The 21,314-nt window shown below is 39.2% G+C and overlaps 1 protein-coding gene across 2 annotated transcripts in view; it reads left to right on the top strand.

The window, feature by feature from the left end:
• Positions 1-74: 74 nt before the first annotated feature.
• The window catches only part of SERTM1 (serine rich and transmembrane domain containing 1), a 30,755-nt gene continuing 9,515 nt past the window's right edge, over positions 75-21,314 (top strand). The window contains exon 1 of one of the 2 annotated variants that reach the window (XM_043999128.1): positions 75-562. The gene's annotated coding sequence lies outside the window, so the exon portion shown is untranslated. Of the gene's footprint in view, positions 608-21,314 lie in introns of both variants that reach the window. The other variant, XM_043999127.1, reaches the window with a different exon arrangement.

Here is a 21,314-nt window from a genome sequence, read left to right as displayed (position 1 = left end):
CAAGTCTTTCTGCTCCACTCCCACCCCGCTCCACCTCCACCCCAAGTTCCTCCACAACCTGCTTTTCCCAGATGGGGTTTTATGGGCAGACGCCTATGTTCTCTGGGCTTTTCCAACCTGGGGGTGGATAAAAAGCAAGGTTCTTCCCCATCTCCTTCCCCCGCCCCAGCTTCCTACCGTTGCCCAGATCAGAGACGCTGCTAGGTGCGCCCATCCCAGTCCCTAGCAGAGTGGGAGCCTGGCACTGTGTAGAAGGAGCTAGCAGGGAGGGAGAGCATCGAGGCTCAGGACCATTGGTTGTGGGGTTGGAGAGTGGGCGGGGGAAAACTCCTCCCTGGATCTCTTAGTCTTCGGGCAGCTCAGCTCTTTGCCTTCAGCTGCTAAGGCTCCAGTACCGGTTGGAGGGCGGACCGGACCAGACTGGACCGAAAGCTTCCCCGCTGGTTCACGCTCTTAGAGCCTCACTCTGCCCAGCGCACCACACTCTTCCAGAGGAAGGCTCTCCACCCTGTAGCTGCGGGAGAGAAGAGGACAAGCCACGGCTCTCTCCTAAGTCGGCCTGGTGGGTGCCCTTCCCGACCTTCCCTTCAGGGTGTCGGGATTGCAGGTTAGTGCGACGTCCCCGCCCCCAACACTCCCGAGGGAGTTCAGAGCGGGAGACTTGGGGGCTCGGGGGAGTAGAGGGGGGTCGGGAAAGGTGAGGAGCAGGCAACTGGTCAGCAGGTCACTGCTTAAATCCCCGGGTCAAGTTATGGGCATCCATCTTCCTACCCCTCTCTTTGGAGCGCAGCGTTTCTTCCGAGTGACCATCGCACCCCCAAGCCCCTTCTTCCTTCCCTACTTGGTTGCATGGGGAGAACTCATCTTCAGGCTTGTCTAAAAGCGAGCCACGGATAGAGGTGCGGTTTCCCACTCTGGGAGACGTGTCGAAAGTGTTCCTTGTCCTGCGCCTATCAGTCCTCTCTCCATCCACGTTGTCCTAGCCGCCAGACCCTAGATCCCTTCCTCGTCGGTTCCGTATTTTGGAAGACAGTCTATTCATTCATCGCGGGGCTGGTGGGAGAAGTGGAAAGGGTCCCGGCTTTCCTAAGACCTCTCTGTCGCAGATATCACAGTTGAAGGCGGCAGCTCAAGGGTCGGACACTGGGCATCAAGGGGCTGGACTTAAGCAGGACGAGTCATCCCAGGATATATTATTTAGATCAGAGTAAGAGGGAAATAGAATAGAGATTTTTCTGTCCTTTCCAATATCCTAGCATTTAGCAGTAACACCTCGTATTTATATAGTGCTTCCTACTTTTCAAAGCTCCATCAGGTGCGTTGTTTCTCAGCTCTTGTCTGCATTTTGTTCATCTTCTCTTTCTTAGGAAAACTTCCCCACCCGTGTTCACATTCACCGCCAGCTTTGCGTGGTAAAAATGTATCTCAGGCTGGGCTTTAAACGGCTAGTAGGGTTGATCCCGTTACCAGGAAGTTTTACTGGATGCTGGACTCTTGGTCTTGGTTCCCTGGCAGTAGTTGTATGGAGGTGCCTGGAAGATCCGATTGGAAACAACGCCCATTCCCAGAGCCAGCAGCCCCCTGTTCCAAACCCTGAAACTCAACAGCTGTAATCATCCATTTCCTTTCCGAACTGCTTACAATCAGAGAGCATATTGGTTTGGGGGGAGGAGAAACTAGCGAAGTAGAAGGATCCCATTCATTTAAAAAGACCATTGGAAAGTTGGTTTTGGTGTCTCATTCCTTGTCGCTCTTTCCTGACTGCTAGCAGAATGGGCAAAGAGTTTGGTACTTTGACCTTAGAGACAAGATCTACATCTTAATTTCCTTTATCTGCTTAATTTTCTTAGGGAAATGGATCTGCTTAGGGAGGTGGTGGTGTTGGGGCTAAATAAACAGCAGGAGATACAGGACAGGTAGGGATGCCTAGAGGTCACCTGGTGGGGTTTGCTTCTTTTGACAGATTTGTGACTATGCCAGTGCAAGAATATGAGTATCCCAATAATAAAAGTCTTCGGAAGGGTTTGCTACAGTCTCTCCCAGATGTTTCTTCTTAGGTGCTTTTCACTTGAATTTTCTCTTTCATAAAGAGAGCAACAAAAAAAGAAAACAAGTCAAATAGTTATTCCCTTTCAAATAATAACATTGGAATTGCTTGTGATTCCTTGATTTTTAAAAAAATAGATTTTCTTATTGGCAAGAAGTAATAGCATTTTAAAATTCCACCTTCTATAATCCAGTTTCATCAGATATTAACATACACGAATACTTATTTTCTTTGTTCACTAAAAAAACTGTTTTGGGCTTGGAAGGAAGAGCCCTCTGTCCCCTCCTATCCGCTCCATTCCTCACCACACACTTGCTTGTGATCAATAATAGAAATCTCTTTGCAGGGCGGGGAGGGGGGTAATTTGCAGATGAGACTGCTTCTGAACACTACTGCATTCTGAAGCTACTTTCTGATGATTGGGCTTTGAAGGGAAGTGTAACCTTTGAGGATCATAGAATTATTCCAGGAATATTGACCTTTCACAATTGGGTAGTTCTTTCATCTTGCAAATGATAAATACCCACAATTTTTCAAGTGTTGTGGGACCTCAATAAATATTAGTGATTTCCATCATCAAAGAAGCAAACATAGTATGAAGATTATCTTTCTGCTCTGATTTTTATAGTTCCCAAACTACTGCCAGATTCCAAGGCAATTTAATTAATGCTGCTGTCTTTTCTTTCCAACCAATGGCTTTATTTCTTGTTTTCTTTTGGGCTACAAAGATGTTTGAGGAGATGGTTAGTCATAATTCAATGATTTTTTAACAGGTTGGTTGTCACTATTATGAGGAAGAAAGATAAGTCTCTAAATTAGAGATTTTAGCTTTCTGCTATCACTTTTATCAACTCTATCTCAAAGGCATCCCAAAATGTTTCCTTTCCCCAGCTAATACACCTCACTTTCCTCCTGGGTTTGGGTCTGTAACTAAGTGCTCTGTGTTTAGTTTAAGACACAACAAAATGAAATGCTTTATTAAAGTCTCTTAAGTGGTTCCAGTAGACATATCTTCAAGCGTCATTAGCTCTTAAAAGAAAAACAATTCAAAGTAGTTACTACACATAATAACAGGTTTTGTTCCCTGGGGATTCAAAAGGGTCATTCAAGTACCTGAGTTAATATATTTATAGAAATACAATAAATAAAATAATGTAGTAAAAGAATACCACATTCTTAGTTTTTTCAGGTACATATATTGGAGGGGGGTTGTTTGGGTTTTTTTTTGCCAGGCAATGAGGGTTAAGTGATTTGCCCAGGGTCACACAGCTAGTAAGTGTCAAGTGTCTGAGTTCGAATTTGAACTCAGGTCCCTTGAATCCAGGGCTGGTGTTTTATCCACTGCACCACCTCGCTGCCCCTCAGGTACATATAAAATACTCTTTCTCTTGTAATAAATGGTGGGGGGGGGGGGGTTAGGTACTTTCAAAGACTTTGTACTAGAAAACACTAAGAAGATCAGGGGGTGACAACAATGAGCTTTAAATGCTTAAATTTGCCAGTAAATGAACTGGGGGAGTCTGGGATGGAGTATAAAAGGGATTCATCATTCTGATTCACAATTTAGGCTGCCTGAGTGTTAGTTGCTAAGACTGATAAGTGCATGTAATATTCTTGAACACAAGATAAAGTCTTTGAGGCTGATAGAAATCATTAATCTCTGTATTCATTAAAACAGCTTGAGGTGCCAAGTGACAAGCTCCACAATCCATGACTCCAGATTCATCTCATCTGTAATTCTGTATTGTAGCATTTGCATTGATCAAATTTATTTCTCCATGGTGCTCCATGACATGTGACAAAAATTCTTCTGCTAGAGTTCTTTGGAATATGAATATGGTCTGTGATCATGTTCCCCAACAGGGACTGACAAATATGAAACACTTTAAATTGTATGTTCTTTTTAGACAGGCCAAAAAGGAGGTTTTGAACAAGTAGTTCATACTATGAAAATGTGAAATTACTGCAAAACCCAGCCAAAGCATTACCAATATTGCAAAATAGCTGAACTTATTGAGAGGTATTGTGAAGATTACCACCAATACTTCCTAAACTCGAAACATTTCAAATTCTCTACTATTCTATTCTCTACTATCTACATGCAAATGTAAATTTCTAATTATATTATGTTTTAACATTTTTTTCTCCATTATTCTTGGTGTTCAAAAAGCTTGGGAAAACGATCTACTTTTTATAAAGCAGGTTCCTTAAGATTGTTACAGGGTTGAATAAAAATTTGATGGAGATAGCAAAAGAACATAGCTATGAGAATTTGTGTCATGTTCAGGAAATAGAAAATAACTTCTATGACAGCATCAGTTCAGAAGCTAAATGGAATTCATTTAGGGAGCAGTCAATATATAGATTCAGCTCCCCAGGGAAACTGAAATAGCAGCCCTCCTAATTAATTTGTCACAAGAATATTGCACTGATTAGAAGGACCTGTTAATCTTTTAGTTATTGCCAGTTAAATAGGTTTAGTTCCCAGTCACTTGGCACTGCAGTGTTTCACTATGTGTCTGGTGCCCAGTTTGTGGTTATTTGGTATCTAATTCTCAGTTAGCTTTCAGTAACAGGTAACTTGTTTCCCTTGTAGACAATCAAATGTCCTGGGACAATCTAAGGATTTGAATTAACTCTGCATTTAGTACTTTGTACTATTCAATCAAGTCAAACATTTTATAAATGTTAGTTCTAACTAATACTAATTTTTGCAGTGACCTTGAACGAAGGTGATGTCATTTTTATAGGCAAGATGCTGGAGTATAGACATCATAATTTGCTCTTGGCCACACTTCAGGTATCTTGATGCTCCTGAGCAGGACCATGCAAAATGAAACATGTGGGCTTCACCCTAGGCTAGGACTTCCTTCAGGGTTTAGGAGGTGGCTAGGGAAGGGCAACTAAGAATACGATCCTACTACAGATTCAAGACAATCTTGCCAGAACACATTTATCCTTGCCATCTGGTTCTGTGTCCATTCCCATGGCTTATGCTACCTTTAAGAGACAAAGCTAGTAGAAAAATAAATATATTGCTGTGAAGCTTCACAAAGTGGGGTGTTAAAATCTTATTGGCTTTCCTAACCTCAATAGTAGGAATGTAATAATTTTATGTGCCATAAGTACAAGTTTCTACTTTTCAACCCAGTTCAGACTGCATCTACATGTTGCCAAACAATTAGATGCAAATGAAAAAATACAAATATCTGGATATTTGATATGAGCACATTTGTATTTTTTTTAAAGTACTTGAATAACTTACAGCTTTTTGTGTTTTCATCTCTTAAGAAAAGATATGTGGACATATCTGTATTAAGCTTTTATATGTACATGACAAAGATAACAAGACATCTAGGAAATATACCATCATTAATATTTTGCTGTGGAGATGTTTAATATTATTTTATTATTCATATTTTATATCACTTTAAGATCTGCATACCTACATACACACATATACAAACACACATATCATTATCTTTCTATCTCTTTATAGTCTTATTTGATCTTCACAACAACCCTGTGAGGTAAGTGCTATTATTGTCTTCATCTTATAGATGAAGCAATTGAGGATGAGAAAGGTTATTATGACTTGTTACAACTTGTAAGTGTCTGAGGCAGAATTTGAATTCTGGTCTTCCTGACTAGAAATTATGAATAGAGTCGATATTTTTAAGAAAAATAGTTCATGCGAATGAAGATTTTTGCTAGAATAGAAATACCCAATGGTAGTTGCAAGGTGAATGATGCTTAGGAAGAAAAGATTTTTACCATATTTCTAGTTTTTTCTGGATTCTTTCCTCTTGGGAATTTTTCTAAGAAGCAGTGGTTGTTGAAGTAATGTTTTGGTATCCTGTGATAGCAATGCTAGATATACCACTAATCTCCTTTCCTTAGACATGACAGACATATCTTATCCTTCAGCACCAGGGTTGTAATGGGCTTTCTTTATAATTGCTTCCCCTTTCCCCAATGGGATCATCTAGGACCTTAATTTTTAAAAAAATTTAATTAAAATATTCATCCTCTGAGACTATTTCCATCTGTCTCATGCACAGTTGGTCCAACCAGTTCTGTGCTGCCTTGCCAAAACTAGATTCTATTCTGATTATTGCTGTATAGTCCATAATGCTGTCCAAAGAAATTCCTCAGCTCATGTTTAAAGATGAATCTGCCCATCTATTACAACCTCAGGTTCACGTTTCTACATCATTTACAAAGTGATGCCAATGAGAATATTTATAGCCAGATTCTTACTGTCCTTTCCCTACCTTCCAGAATAAGCATCCCTGTGCAGACATTTATCACCCCAGTGAAATCTGGATATCCCAGAACATTATCATGACGATTGGCTTAGCTTTCACTTATGGACAGTTTATATGCTGGGAACTACTGAGTTCCATTTTCCAATTGTACATTTCCTCCAGGACCTCCAAGCAACCTGCTTCAGGAGTTAGTGTGGCACCCCACCCTGCAGCTTTCAAACAAAGCCTATATAACCACTTGTCATGTGTGTTATAGAGAAAGATACTTTCCCAAATATAGATTGGACAGGGGTCCTTTCTGATTCTGCTGTTCTAGGATTCTTTTTTTAAAAATTTTTATCTATTCTTTTCCATTTATTTATTTGTCCGTTCATTTGTTTGTTTGTTTTGTTTTATTTATTTGCCTTATTTTCCACAGTTGATAAGTGAGAGTTAAAATTCAATGTGAATTTATCCTAGTTATTTACTGTTAGCTGATTAACTTGCCATTATAGAGATTCTTTAGCCTTTATCAAAATTATTTAACCAAAAGGCTTTAACAAATTAAAGTGAGATGAGATGAAGTAATGCTTAACAGTGCCCTGGGCACAGTGGATGTCCACTGAACAGCTTAATGAACAGATTAATGGATATCAATCAATAAGTAAATATTTATTAAGCACCTACTACATGCCAGGCATTGTGCTAAGCAGTAAGAAAACAGAAAGAAACAAAAGACAGTCCTGCCCTCAAGGAGCTTACACTTTAATGGGGGACAAAATGCAAATAAATAAATGAAGCAGAGAAGGGAGGGAGGGAGAGAGAGAGAGAGAGAGAGAGAGAGAGAGAGAGAGAGAGAGAGAGAGAGAGAAAGAGAAAGCTATGTACAGGATAAATGATAATAATTTAACAGAGGCAATGGAATTAAGAGGGGTTGGAGAAGGCTTCCTGTAGAAAGTGAACCTTTAGTGAGAACTTAAAGGAAGCCAGGGCTGTTGGTGGTTGGAATGGAGGAGGGAAGATGTTCCAGGCATGGAGTACAGCCAAAGGAAATGTCCAAAGCCAAGAGATGGAGTGTTCTGTTCATACAACAGCCAGGAGGCCAGTGTCACTGGATCAAAGAGTACCTGTCAGAGAGTAAGGTACAAGAAGAGTTGAAAGGCAGGAAGGAGCACCTGTTATATATGGCCTTTTCCCACTACAAGTACCCAATTTTCTTTTTTCCCAATTACAATTAATATATGCTTATGTAGTTTCACTTTTTTGCATATTTACCTTGTATATACCTGTTTTATATGCATTTTTTGCATGATGTGAACCCATAAGATTGTTAACTTCTTCAGGGCAGGGACCGACTTTTGCCTCTTTTTGTATCCTTAGCACAGTGCCTGGTACATAACAGACACTTAATAGATGTTTATTGTTTGATTGATTCTTATAACTGCTAGCCCCCATTACATAAGAGCTGACCAGAGCAATGCCTACACAGTAACACCTCTTCACTATCCAGTTTATAATTTTATTTATTTAATTTGGTCACAGCCAAATCATGAGCCCTTAAATCTATATAATAAAAGCCTTATAATACAGTCTTTAGGCAGTTGAATCCTCTTTTCTAATTCAGTTTAACAAATATTTATTAAGCATCTGCCATGTGCAAGGCACTCTGCTAGGTGCTAGAGATATGAAGATATAAATGGAAATAGTCCCTGCCCTAAAGCAATTTAAATTCTATTATAGTACTGCTGTCTAAAAAGCAGGGGTGGGGGGAGTTCCAGTGAATCACATACACAAGTCAAACAATTCTTAATTATCTACTAGAAAATATAATGGCCCTAAAAATCACCAGGGTCCCAATTCCAAGCCTATGCTCAGTCATTATGCCAGGCAAACTGGCTTGTCTGGTCTTTCCTTGACATCCATATGTGGGTTTCCTGTTTTTTATTCACCAAGGATAAAGTCCTCCTCTACTATATAGTAAATCCATTCAACAACCATTTATTAACCACCTACTATGTTCAAAATACTAGGGAGACAAAGGCAAAATCAAAACAGCTTTTGCCCCTCAAATAATTTACATCCTACTAGGGAACATGATATGTTCTCAAAATAAATCTAATAGAAAGGAAATTCAAGAGGGAGAAAGCACTAACTGGGAGGTTGAATGAGGGAGGGCTTCATGGAGGAAGTGACATCAGAATTTAGATTCAAAAAAGTTAATATTTCCTGAGACACAGAGGAGAGAAAGAAACATCTTCCAGACATGAGGGGGGCTTGCGTATGGAGATGGGAGGTGGCGAATCAGGTTCCCAAAACGGCTAGTTTAAGACTGCTTTGTCTACTCCCATCATGAACCTAGGGTTCATGATGGGAATAGTATGAAATAAGACAGGACTGTAGAGGACCTAGTTCCTTTTCTGAGTTATTAATTGGAAAGAAGGATGGATCACTACACCTTAGGTTATTATACTACTCATCCTTGGCTTCGGTCCTGGTGCTATTGAAGAAGGGTACCTTTAGAACTGCTTGCTCCCTATTCTCTCCCACTCCTCTAGGCTGGCATGCCCTCACTTCCTGACCTGATCACTGAGCTGAGAGAAACCCAAGTTCAAAGGGACTAGATATGCCAATGTGATTTCCCACTGGGGCTATTGATTACATGATGTTAAAGTAACCAGACAGTTCCATCAAAAATTCATTCAGTCCAGTGAAAAGATCAGTCAAAATGATCCTTTGGTTTTATGTAAAGGGAACAAGCAGTTGAAGAATTTTTCACTTTTCAGTAAGTTTAATGTTTGCATCATAACCTGAGTATGAGTTTTTAAATAAATGGTTGTGTGCATCAGTCCCCCAGATTCAGCCTGCCCCAGATCATACAGCCTTTCTCATCTCTGTTAGCATGCATAACCAACAGTGGAATTTATGTTTAAGAAATGAAATGTTAGCTCACATTATTAAAGGTCACTGTGGGCAGGTGGAGGGGAAGTGAAAGTTACAGAGGATTTAACACTAGAAGGACTAGAATTTAAGAATAAATAATATTTCAAAGGACAAAGCAAATGTTTGTACCAATTGTGGTTCTTAATAGTGTTAAAGCAAGAGAGAGCCAGCTCATTTGATCCCAGAGACATAAGGCTCCATGTGTCTATTCCAAAGGAGATATCCACTTAGATGAAATCCAGAGAGAGTCATGGGAGAGCCCAGTTTGAGGCAAACACAGAAAAGTGAAGGTGGGATTAGAAAGCCTAGGAGATAAGTGAGTGGACAGAGGATCAAATTATGCATGTTCTCAAAATAAAGAAATTCTTCTTTTTGAGGAAGGATCAACTAGAGTCAAAGACTGCCCTAAAATGTAAGAGGAAAATGTCCATGATTTTACTGTGGATAAAAATCACAGCAGAGAGGCAGCATGGCATAGTAGATAGGGGAGCCAGCCTTGGAGTCAGAAAGAGAGGAATTCTTGTTTTGCTTCTGACACATAAAGACTGTGTAGGCATGGGCAACCACTTAGTACCAGGGCAGGAACTAAGACTAAAGCTATAGATGCTTTCCTGGTCTTCACTAATGGAAGGAGTTCCCAACCCCACAAAATTAAAGGTCTGGACCTTTCCCAAGAAAATCATACTTCTATTTCTTAGGGCTGTGATTATTTATGTACAAGTTAGTAGAGCAATAGTATATATTTTGCAGATTGTCTCTGAGTTTTGCCCCAACCTCCATTTTAAGAATTGGAAGTGATTTCAAGGGTGCCAACTCTAGCCCCAAATAAATGTCCAACAGAGGTAGCCATTGATTGAACAGGAAAGCAGATATGTATTTGCAGAACCTATACTCAACCTGTGATTCCATGGCTGTAAGGAACTCCTAGTGGTTAAACTCATCTTATCAATACAGATCAGCAACTTATCCACTTATAGCCATATAATTTCCTGAGGCACTGTTAACTAGGTTCACCCAACCATAATGTCAGAGGCAGGAATCAAACCCAGGTCTTCCTAGTGCCATGGCTGATCTTTTATCTGCTATGTCATACTGCCTCTTAAACTTACTTAAATAAACCTACCCTATCCCTGACTTGGGAGGGGAGAAAAGGATGGCCCAGTTACACAGGAAGACCAAAGAGTAACATACTTCAGATGTTCCTTAGGTATACATCCAATGTCAAGAAATTTAGAGGAAGTACCTGAGGTGGACCTTGTGTGATAGATTTACAAGAAGACATGGTGAAGACTTGCACATGATGCCTATACATGGCTAGGGACACTTTGTAATATCCATTGTTGGAGGGAGTAGCTACACTGTGAGATCTCACTGAATATCCCTGCCTGCTTGTTGTGTGCCATCTTGATAAGTCTGCTGCCCCTTTTCCTCTATAGTCCATGTGTTACAGACATACTATTTGAGGCTGTGATTTGTGAAAACTCCTTTTTGTCTCTAGGCAGCTATTATGGGTGGCAAGTTATTTTGCAAACATTTATTTGGTGACCTACTCTGTTCCAGGAGCTGTGGGAGGCACTAGAGATACAGAAACAAAAAACAAAACAGTTTTTGCCTTCAAGAACCTTACAGTCTATTGCAGTAAATGCAGTAAATGGTACACATATATGCATACATCAACTTGGGGGAAGGGGTTCTTTGATTTCATTGGTATTCAGGTCTTCCAAAATGGAAACTTCTACCAATATGAAAGGTCATCCACCATACAATTTACAATCTTAGAGAATCGTCCCGGGACTCTGAAAGTTTATGTGATTTAGCCAAGATCATATAGACAAATCTAGAGATGGAACACCAACTATATACAAAGTGGGGGGAAAGGTAGAAAAACAGAGATTTGGAGCTAGAAGGAAATTATCCCAAGTACAGCATTCTCATAGATAAGAAAAGTGTAAAGGTAAGTTGTGACCTGCACAAAGATACACAATTAATAAATTTCTGAGAAAAATTTGAACTTGGTTCTTTCTGATTCTAAGCCCAGGACTCTATCCCCTCCCTTCCCCATCAGAGTAAGCTGCCCCTACAGCACTTACTTATTAGTCTCTATTAGAACCACTGCTCCACCCCAACCCGTCCAAGTCAAGATGCTCACAGAAATGTGCTAGGATTATGAAATCTTGAGTATGAGAATTTATACCTTGAAAATCAGGACTCAATATATTAGGGTTTTATGTATGGACTTAAGAAAGTGATATAGAAAATGTTAATAATGTGGGTAGGCTGGGGCAGCTAGGTGGTACAGTGGATAAAGCACTGGCCCTGGATTCAGGAGGACCTGAGTTCAAGTCCGGCCTCAGACACTTGACACTTACTAGTTGTGTGACCCTGGGCAAGTCACTTAACCCTCATTGTCCCAGAAAATAAAATAAAATAAAAACTAATGTGGGTAGGCCGAGCTAATATAATAAAAATTATATTTCTGGCTAAATTTATTTATTCAGTGCCATACCAACCAAACAACCAAAAATTATCTTATAGAGCTAGAAAAAGTAGCAACAAAATTCATCTGGAAGGACAAAAGGTCAACAATATCAAGGGAATTGATGAAAAAATATGAAAGAAGATGGCCTAGCAATACTAGATTTCAAACTATATTATAAAGCAGTAATCAAAACTATCTGGTACTAGCTAAGAAATAGAATGGTGGATCAGAGGAATAGATTAGGTACACAAGATACCGTAGTCAATGACCATAGTAACGTAGCATTTGATAAACCCAAAGACCTCAGCCTTTGGGATAAGAACTTGTTATTGACAAAAACCACTGGGAAAACTGGAGAACAATAGGACACAAACTAGGTGTAGACCCACATCTCACACTGTGTACCAAGGTAAGGCCAAAATGGGTGCGTGATTTAGACATAAAGTGTGACACCATCAACAAGGAATAATATACTTGTCAGATCAAGGGGGAAGGGAAGAATTCATGACCAAACAAAGATAGAGAGCACTACAAAATATGCAATAGACAGTTTTAGTTACATTACAGTAAAAAGCTTTTGTTCAAACAAAACCAATGCAACCAAGATCAGAAGGAAAGCAGAAAGTTGGGAAAGAATTTTTACAGCAAGAATCTTTGATAAAGGCCTCTTTTCTCAAATATACAGAGAAATGAGTCTAATTGATAAGAATGTAATCCATTCCCCAGTTGACAAACAGTAAACAATATGAAAAGGTAGTTTTCAGATGAAGAAATCAGAGCTATCTATAAGACATATGAAGAAGTGCTCTAAATCTCTATTGATTAGAAAAATTCAAATTAAAACAACTCCAAGGTGTCACCTGACGCCTATTGGATTGGTTAATATGACAGAAAATGATAAATGTTGGAGAGGATGTAGGAAAATTGTGACACTAAATCACTGTTTATGGAATTGTGAACTGATCCAGTCTAAGCAGTAATTTGGAACTATGCCAAAAGGGCAACCAAACTGTGCATACCCTTTGAGCCAGCAATACCACTACCAAGGGACAGCTAGGTGGAACAGTAGTCAGGAGGACCTGAATTCAAATCCAATCTCAGACACTTGACACTTACATGTGTAGTCATTACTTTTTTTTTTTTCAGAAAGCCTGTCCTTAACCATTTACCAGCACACCACCGAGATGTTGCTGCTTTGGTGGCCAGATGGGTCTTTTTTACCTTAGAATATTAAAGGAAACTATAAGAGGAAGATACACCTGGTGTTTTCTGAAGATGATTGGTTAATGCATAGTTAATACAGGTAGCTAATACCAGGATCCCGTTACCATTGGCAGAGGTAGTAATAAGGCTTCCTGGATGACTAGTGAATCATCTGTCCACAGTCTCCAGGCACACCTCCCAGTTCAAATATTTTTCAGTCATGTCCAACTTCTTGTGATCCCTATTTGGGGTTTTCTTGACAAAGACACTGGAGTGGCTTATCATTTCCTTCTCCAGCTACTTTTACAGATGAGGAAACTGAGGCAAACAGGGTTAAGTGACTTTTCCAGAATCACTTAGCTAGTAAGTGTCTGGAGTCAAATTTGAACTCAGGAAGATGAGTCTTCCTTACTCTAGGCCTGGGACTCTACCCACTGTGCAACCCAGCTGCCCTGCAGGCATTTAATGGATTTTCTTGGGAAATTGACATTTCTGTAGAGCATAGTCCTTAAATCTTCTTTCCCAATACTTGAGTACTAGCAAGTATCATGGGTTTATTGAGATAGTGAATCCCTGGCCTTGGCTGACCACCCTTCCTAATGAATCAGGCTACAGTTTCTCTGGGCCAGTTGGGGCTTGTTAGGTTTTACTGGCTTATTCCAGAGTATTTCCAGTGTATATTTTTGGTATCCTCAGGAGATAAACTTTGAAGTTTGTATCCTATTTACTTTTCTTGAGTATTCTGCTAAATACCAACCACTAATTCTGGCAGTCTCAAACTATATATATTCATTCAGTCTGCCTGAGCTGCTGATGTCTAAAGTGTCCTCTTTGGAGAGCCTAATTTTTCCTGAAAATAGACAATCAATCACCATGCTTTGTCTGTCAGTCCTCATAGAAGAATGAAAGAATGGGAGATTTAGTACAATTTCTACGTATATGTCATACTAAAGATTGGACTGATATCCCAGTGGGAAGTACAATTAACACCCTAATTAGTTAGGGTACTGTTAGTGGTTTTATTATGAGGGACAAGGATTCATTAGCTTTATTACACCCTCCTCTTAAACCTTGATTACAACTACTATTAATAGTGAAAATATTCAATGAGCCTGAGCCCCTTCCGGGATCTACTAGGCTTAATAAATTCACACTAGTTAAGAGAATCTAGGTTATGTTGAAGGAAGACCTAGTTTAAGCAAACAAATGGTTATCATTGATAATACACATGTAAACACCCTACTCAATTAATTTGCCAATAATTCTTCCTTGGTGACAGATATTATCCTAAATTCAAATCTTAAGCTGAAACATTTTGTGAATACACAGCATATTTTTAGATAGATATTTATATCTATTTATTTTTGTATGCCATTCAGATTCATGCAATTAAAAGACTGAAAATATCTTCACGCATGAAGATAAAGCATGAGTATAGTATCTTACTTTTAATCACAGTCCTTTCCTTCCTTTGCCAAATCTCTCTATTATCTCAATGGAGGTTATTTTGCTTAATGGGCAGCTAGGTGGGGCAGTGGATAGAGTACTGACCCTGAATTTGGGAGGACCTGAGATCAAATCTCACCTCAGACACTTACTAGCTATGTGACCCTGGGAAAGTCACTTAACCCCAATTGCCTCAAACAACCTGGGCCAACTCCAGTGGTACTGATATATATTTTGCCACTGGACCCACATGGCATATATGTGTATGTATGTATATATGTGTGTATGTATGTATGTGTATGTGTGTGTGCATACACAGGTACAGGGAGAAGCAGAATGTCACTTCCAGCATTTGATTTGATAATTCTTTGAAATAAGGGATAGTAAACAACTTGGAATGTTTTTCAACTAAGAATGACTCAGGGTACTGAAACATGCTAGAACGATGTTTACCATGGGAAGACACCAGGTAACACACATTGGTACCTTTGCCCAAGATTGTCTATTAAAATTAGATTAAAATGCTGAGGCTAACTTGAAAAGCAACTGTCATATAGTGGAGAGGGCACTGGATTCAGAATTAGAAAATCTGCATTCCAACCTCAGCTCTGTCATTTGTTAGTTTGGCCAAGTCACTTCAGTCTGTGTAATCGAGATCAGAGCACATGTGTCACCTGCCTCAAAGAACTCTTATAATGATTAAAAAAACACAATAGTGAATATAGAACACTTAATCAATTATAAAGCGGTATATCAATGCTAGCTATTTATATTGACGGTATACCTCAAGAGGTGGCCTTGAACTAGAGTGTTTCCAGCATCTTCACCCCAAGGAAGTTTAAGAAATCCCTGAAGTTTCCATGGATCCTGGCAGCTGATTCCCAATGGACAAAGGATACATTGTAAGCAGTAAACAATAGGACTGCCTTTAGCAGCCTATAGAGTCTTAAGTTTCCCCAGAAAACAGCCTGCTGGTTTAGTGGTCTTTAAAACATAACACTAGTGAGGGTATTATGAATATTTGCTGGTCCCTCCCTTGGAAATCCTTCATTAGAAAACAAAACTCAAACTGCACTGACTTTTTGAATACACAATATTTGGCACTTAGTAAGTGCCAGTTAGATTGGATTTGAAGCTACCAGATGAACTGTATAAGGGATCAATTGAGATATTTGTAGTGTTTAGCTTAGTGCCTGACAAGTAGTAGGTGCTTAATAAATGTTTATTCCCTCCCCCTAAATAATCCTGGTGTCCCAGGTTCTGCTCCCTAACTGAAGGTACCTTTCCTGCTTCTTGCTTCAGGTACAAAAATTCCTGTTTATGGTTCTGCTGGAAATGGTGCCTGGTATAAATGATTTCACTCTTAATTGTGCAGTCTGAATAGTAGGAGGCAGAGAAAGAGCATGTAAGTGGACAAATACCAATCCATTTTTCCAGAGGAGGGACTTGTCCAGTCTTGTTAAAAGAAATCACACTTCCCTTTGAAGACTATGCTATTGTGTAATCAGATTTCACTGGTAAGAAATTAGAGATCACCCCCCATTTTATACACTTCCTAAATTATTGAATATGATTCAGAACTAAGGAGAAATTGAGCCTGAAAGCTCACATTAACAATGCTACAACATCTTGAAAGACCAATATTACTTCCCACAAATCTTCACATCATAATTCTAGGGCTATTTTCTTTATCCAATTTTTCTAGGGCTTAGGGAGTGACCTCGTTTGTTGGTGATATTTTTTTTTCTGCTCAGAGGTTATCATCATCATCCCATCCTCCCCTGACTTGGACTTTTCTGTAAGCTTCAGGTTGCTCCCTATTTTATTTCTTATTGAGGCCATTGTCATTAGATTAGCCAGAACAGGCAGTCTTTCTCTGAATTGGAGCACAAAGCTCCCTGATCTCTCCAAAATGACAAAACCACATCATGGAAATACTGTCCTGATATTGTTTTTTAGAAGTAAACCATGTACCATAGGATTCATGATTTAGAGCTGGAAGAGACTTTAAAGGTCATCAAGTATTAAACTGTCTTCTCCCCCCACACACACACATTTTATAAATGAGGAATCTGTCTATCTCCCTTTTGATGCTGTTGATCTAGGTCCAAGGAAGGCCATTTCAAAAACCAGGGGAAAAAGCCTATCTACAATATGAGCTTGAGCTATTGAAATTCATAATGTCAGCTTTAGAACTCTTTCAATTGTAGGACTTTAATTGCTCAGGTGGAAAATTGATAGAGAAAAGGCAGATTCACTTAATTTTCTTTTTGTTTCCATATAGGGACTTGTCATCTTTGGACTTGGAATCTTTGAACTAGAAAGGACAGATCAAAAATGGCTAATGGGAGTTTGATACCTGAAATAACTAATGAGATAATAACAATGACCTGACATTAATTAGTTTATTTCTTGGCCCAACTGAAGTATATGCAGAAGTATTAATACAACTAGTAAATGTAGGTGCTGAGCCAACATCAATTGTCTTTGAAATATTGTGGAAAGGGATGACTTATTACAGGAATGGAGAAGGGTAAATGACCTACTTTTCTGAAAAGGGAAGAGACTGGAATCTGTTAACTATAGCTCATTTTACTTAATATAAATTTCCTACATAATTCTTAGAAGTATTATTATTAAAGAAGCGGTTAACAAACATTTGAAAAAGGAAACACTGAGCACAGATATGATTCCTCAAGCAGAGGCTAACAACAGGATAACCTTATATCTTTTCAAGTAGAATTGTTAGACTGATAGAACAAAGGAATGCCAAAGGTTTCTCTTAATTTCAGCAAAGCATTTGATAAACTCTCATATTTTTGCTGATGAGGTTGGGCAGACATGGGCTAGAAGATAATACAGTTATTTCAGAACTGGTCATACAACCAGACCCAGAGTACTCATTAAATTGATTGACAACTACCCTGGAAAGAGGTATCCAGTGGAATATCCTAGGGATTCGTGATTGGTCTTTTGTAATATTTTTATCCATGACATGGGAAAAGATATAAACATCAGGCAAGCTTTACAAATATACAGGTGACACAAATCTGGAAAAAGGAGAGCTAATAGATTGGATGAGAGAGTCAGTATTCAGAAAGACTTTGACAGAACCTAGATGCTGTAACAAAATGATTGAAAGGTGGGGGCAGCTAGGTGGCGCAGTGGATAAAGCACCAGCCCTGGATTCAGGAGTTCCTGAGTTCAAATCCGGCCTCAGACACTTGACACTTACTAGCTGTGTGACCATGGGCAAGTCACAACCCCCATTGCCCCGCCAAAAAAAAAAATGAATTAAAAAAAATGAATGAAAGGCACAGTATCCAGGAATAAGGAGGCAACATCTCACTGTACACATTGTGAATTTGGGGTTCACTTCTGGACACTGAATTTTAGGAAGGACATTGATATGTTTCTAGAGGAGAGCAGTCAGGGCATTGATGTGCTATGAATAAATGTCATAGGAGGCCCAGTTGAAGGAACTGAGGGTGTTAAGCCTGGAGATGAAAAGACTTAGAGGGGACATAACCATCATCAATAAGAACTCTCATGTGGAAGAGGGATCACATTTGTACTGCTTCTCCTCAGAGGGTAGGGCCAAGAACAATGGGTTGAAGTAACAAAGAGGCAAATTTCTGATGTGAGGAAAAAATGCCTTAACACTTTTCTAAAGGCAGAATGGGCTGCCTTGGGCTGTAATGGCCTACTCCACTTCCTGGTGGATTGTAAAAGGGATTTTCTTTATGGATATGAGTTGATGTATACTAGTTTCTGAAACTGTCGGATTCTATGATTGTTATTACCTCTTCAAAACAATTCCCATTCTTGTAGTTCCCTATTCTCCCAGGCACACATAGGACTAGAAACCTTAGATTCATTGTGGATTCCTCCTTATCCTTCACTGACACTCAATTTGTTGCTAAATCCTATCTTTTTTGGAAATGTCTGTCTCCTCTTTTCCATTCCCACTGCCACTGCCCTCCTTCAGGCCCTTAGTAGCTCTTACTGAGACTAGCTAGTTCTTTCTTCCCAGCCCTACAATCATTTACATTGCTGCCAGATTAATGATACTAAAAGCCTAGTTCTGATCATGTAACTCTCCTTCAATGGCTTTCTAATGCCTCTGAATTAATGCCAAACTCCTTAGTTCAGCATTGAAGGGCACCAACCTTCCAGTTATCAACAACCCTACGACCAATCCTTCCAGATTAGCTCCCATTGTTCTCCATCTGCCCCCTGTTCCAGAGAGGTCATTCAAGCTCCCCAGGTAAGTTTCTGGGGAAAAAATACTTTTCTTTTTCAAAAACATATATTCTGGCCAAACAACTATTTAGTGTTTCATATTCCGAATATGTCCCTGTGCCTTTGCTCAGGCTGCCTCCTGCAATTTGTTAAAGTCCTACCCAGATTTCAAGGTTATGTACTTCCATGAAGCCTTTCCTGACTTCAGAGGGAAGTGATCTCTCCTTCCCATGAACCTTCATATCACTCTAGGTTTCTTGGTCAATTTAATCATAATAGTTAACACTTATATAGCACTTTAAGGTTTTGAGGTATTCAAACCTGTATCTCATTTGATCTTCACAACAAGACTGAGCAGTATGTTCTATTATGCCCATTTTACAAATGAGAAGTAGAGGTTGAGAAAGGTTATGGGACTTGCCTAAGGTCTCATAGTTAATAAATATTTAAAGTGGGGTGCTAACCCCATACTCTTCCAGACTCCAAGTCTGCTACTCTTCCCTCCTTGCCAAAACTCCTAGCATGGTAGCTGTGTACTTGTCTTATTTGACCCATCAGATTGTAAGTCCTTTTAGCATCAGAGCTGTAACTAAAGCGTCTTTGTTGCAGCATTTAGCCTGGCCCTGTGCAGCCTAAATGCTAAATTAATACTGTAGACCTGAAAGGGAGGGATGAAGTGATTTATCAGTATAATGTCTCCCTCAGATCATGTTCCTTAAGAATTTACAAGAAATCTAAGCCCCCACCCCCAAAAAAACCTTTTGGGTGGCATCAGAAAACAAATGATAGCTGCACCTCCTAGAAGACAAATCCAATTTGATTTCTTTGTATCCCTACTCCAAACTCAGGAATGCTTGTGTACTTAGCATAATGTCCTCTGGAGTCTATAAGCAACCAAACTTCAAGTATTTTCTTCTTTGAATTGTACAGAATGAAAGATCTAAGATATGAACTAAAGTAACAGAATTACAGTATCTTTAGTGTGTCACTTGTTCAGCTGGGGAAAGCATTTCATTAATGTCATGTTGAGGTATGTACAATCTAATCTCTTTCAATTCTAGCTCACCTTTACTTACATTTCTGGGAACACATTTGGAGTGTGGAGCAACAAGGCTTGAGTGTAGGGAATAGTTAATGAAGATCCATTGAAAGGTGTTTCATTAAATGATTTCTCCAAACTGTCCAACCAGATTTCCTTCTGAAAAAAAGAAAAAGCATTCGAGTAGACAATTTAAGGGGCGGGTATGTATATTAGGAGACTTAAATGTCCTGGCCAGGGGTCACATAGTCAATTTCTATATGTATCTTTAAGCTTCATTCTGTTTCAGGGCAGCAAATGGTACCCCTCAGTCCAACAAGATGTCTTGGGAATATATGCATAATAGGGACAAGACTAGATTATATGAATGGATCCTCAAAATCTTTCTTTCTTCCTTCCTTCCTTCCTTCCTTCCCCTCTTTCTTTCTCTCTTTCTCTCTTTCTTTCTTTCTTTCTTTCTTTCTTTCTTTCTTTCTTTCTTTCTTTCTTTCTTTCTTTCTTCTTCTTCTTCTTCTTCTTCTTCTTCTAGTACTACTACTACTACTACTACTACTACTACTACTACTACTACTACTACTACTACTATGGAAACAGTGGAGATGGATTATTTTAGCCTCTTACCTGTCTTATAGAAAGCTTTATGAGGGCAGGAGCTTTTTCTCTTTTGTCTTTGTACCCCAAGCTTAACCAGTTGTCTTGCATATTTTCACCTATGTTTCAGGAATGGAAATGAATAGACTATAGGATTGTTGGGCTTCAAGCATTTTCTTTTTTCAGTATAAGGAGAGAAAAATGCAGATACCAGGGTAATATTAATATTATTATATATATATATATATTAATTAATTAATAATAATTAATATAATATATAAAATATAATAATATATTAATAATAATATAATAATATTAACTGACAGCTAATAAATTAGGCAGAAATTAATCTTGGAAATATATGGGCACAGACAACATTTTTAATGTGTAAACGACACAAAGATGGAGACAAAGATGGCTATTCAAGGGAGGAAGCGGTTTTGAGGATCATAGCCTCTAGAACCACAGAAGAATTTTAACCACAGGCCCAGGAAAGGAATTCCAGGCTGAAAAGCAATGTGGAATATGAGTTACCCCTTTGCTACACCTGTATCCTACACATGTACCTCACTACCATTGGATTCTAATTTAAGCCCACTCTTCCTGAGAGCCTGCATGTATTTCTGGGACAGAGTATCCCAATTTGTTCTTACTCTCCTAATGGCTTATTATTAGAGGAAAGCATAATAGTAAGAGTTTGTGATCAACAGCACTAGAAACCCAGACCCTCAGGATTATCCTGAGAGTCCTGAGAAAAGGAGATAAAGTAAGTTGTTCTCTGATGTCCCCAAACCACTAGCAAGAGTGCAAGTTGGGACAATCACCCAGAGGACATGTCAAATAAACACAAATAGAAAAAAATAAAGTAGACTTGGTTCATATTGTAAGAGAATTCCCTGGTGCCTGCCGTTAACACAAGCTGATTACTTCACCTGTACTTGGCTGATGCTACATAAAATCAGATTGGTGAATTTCTTTGCAAGAGTAGGCAGGGACATTCAGCCCTTCTCTTTGTGATAAGAGACTATCTGGCTTAACTTTCTTACTGCCATTTACTTAAGATGAGCACTGCACGCAACT

Source organism: Dromiciops gliroides, chromosome 3 (genome assembly GCF_019393635.1).
Source record: "Dromiciops gliroides isolate mDroGli1 chromosome 3, mDroGli1.pri, whole genome shotgun sequence".
NCBI lineage: Eukaryota > Metazoa > Chordata > Mammalia > Microbiotheria > Microbiotheriidae > Dromiciops > Dromiciops gliroides.
This window is presented reverse-complemented; position numbering and strand designations above follow the sequence as displayed.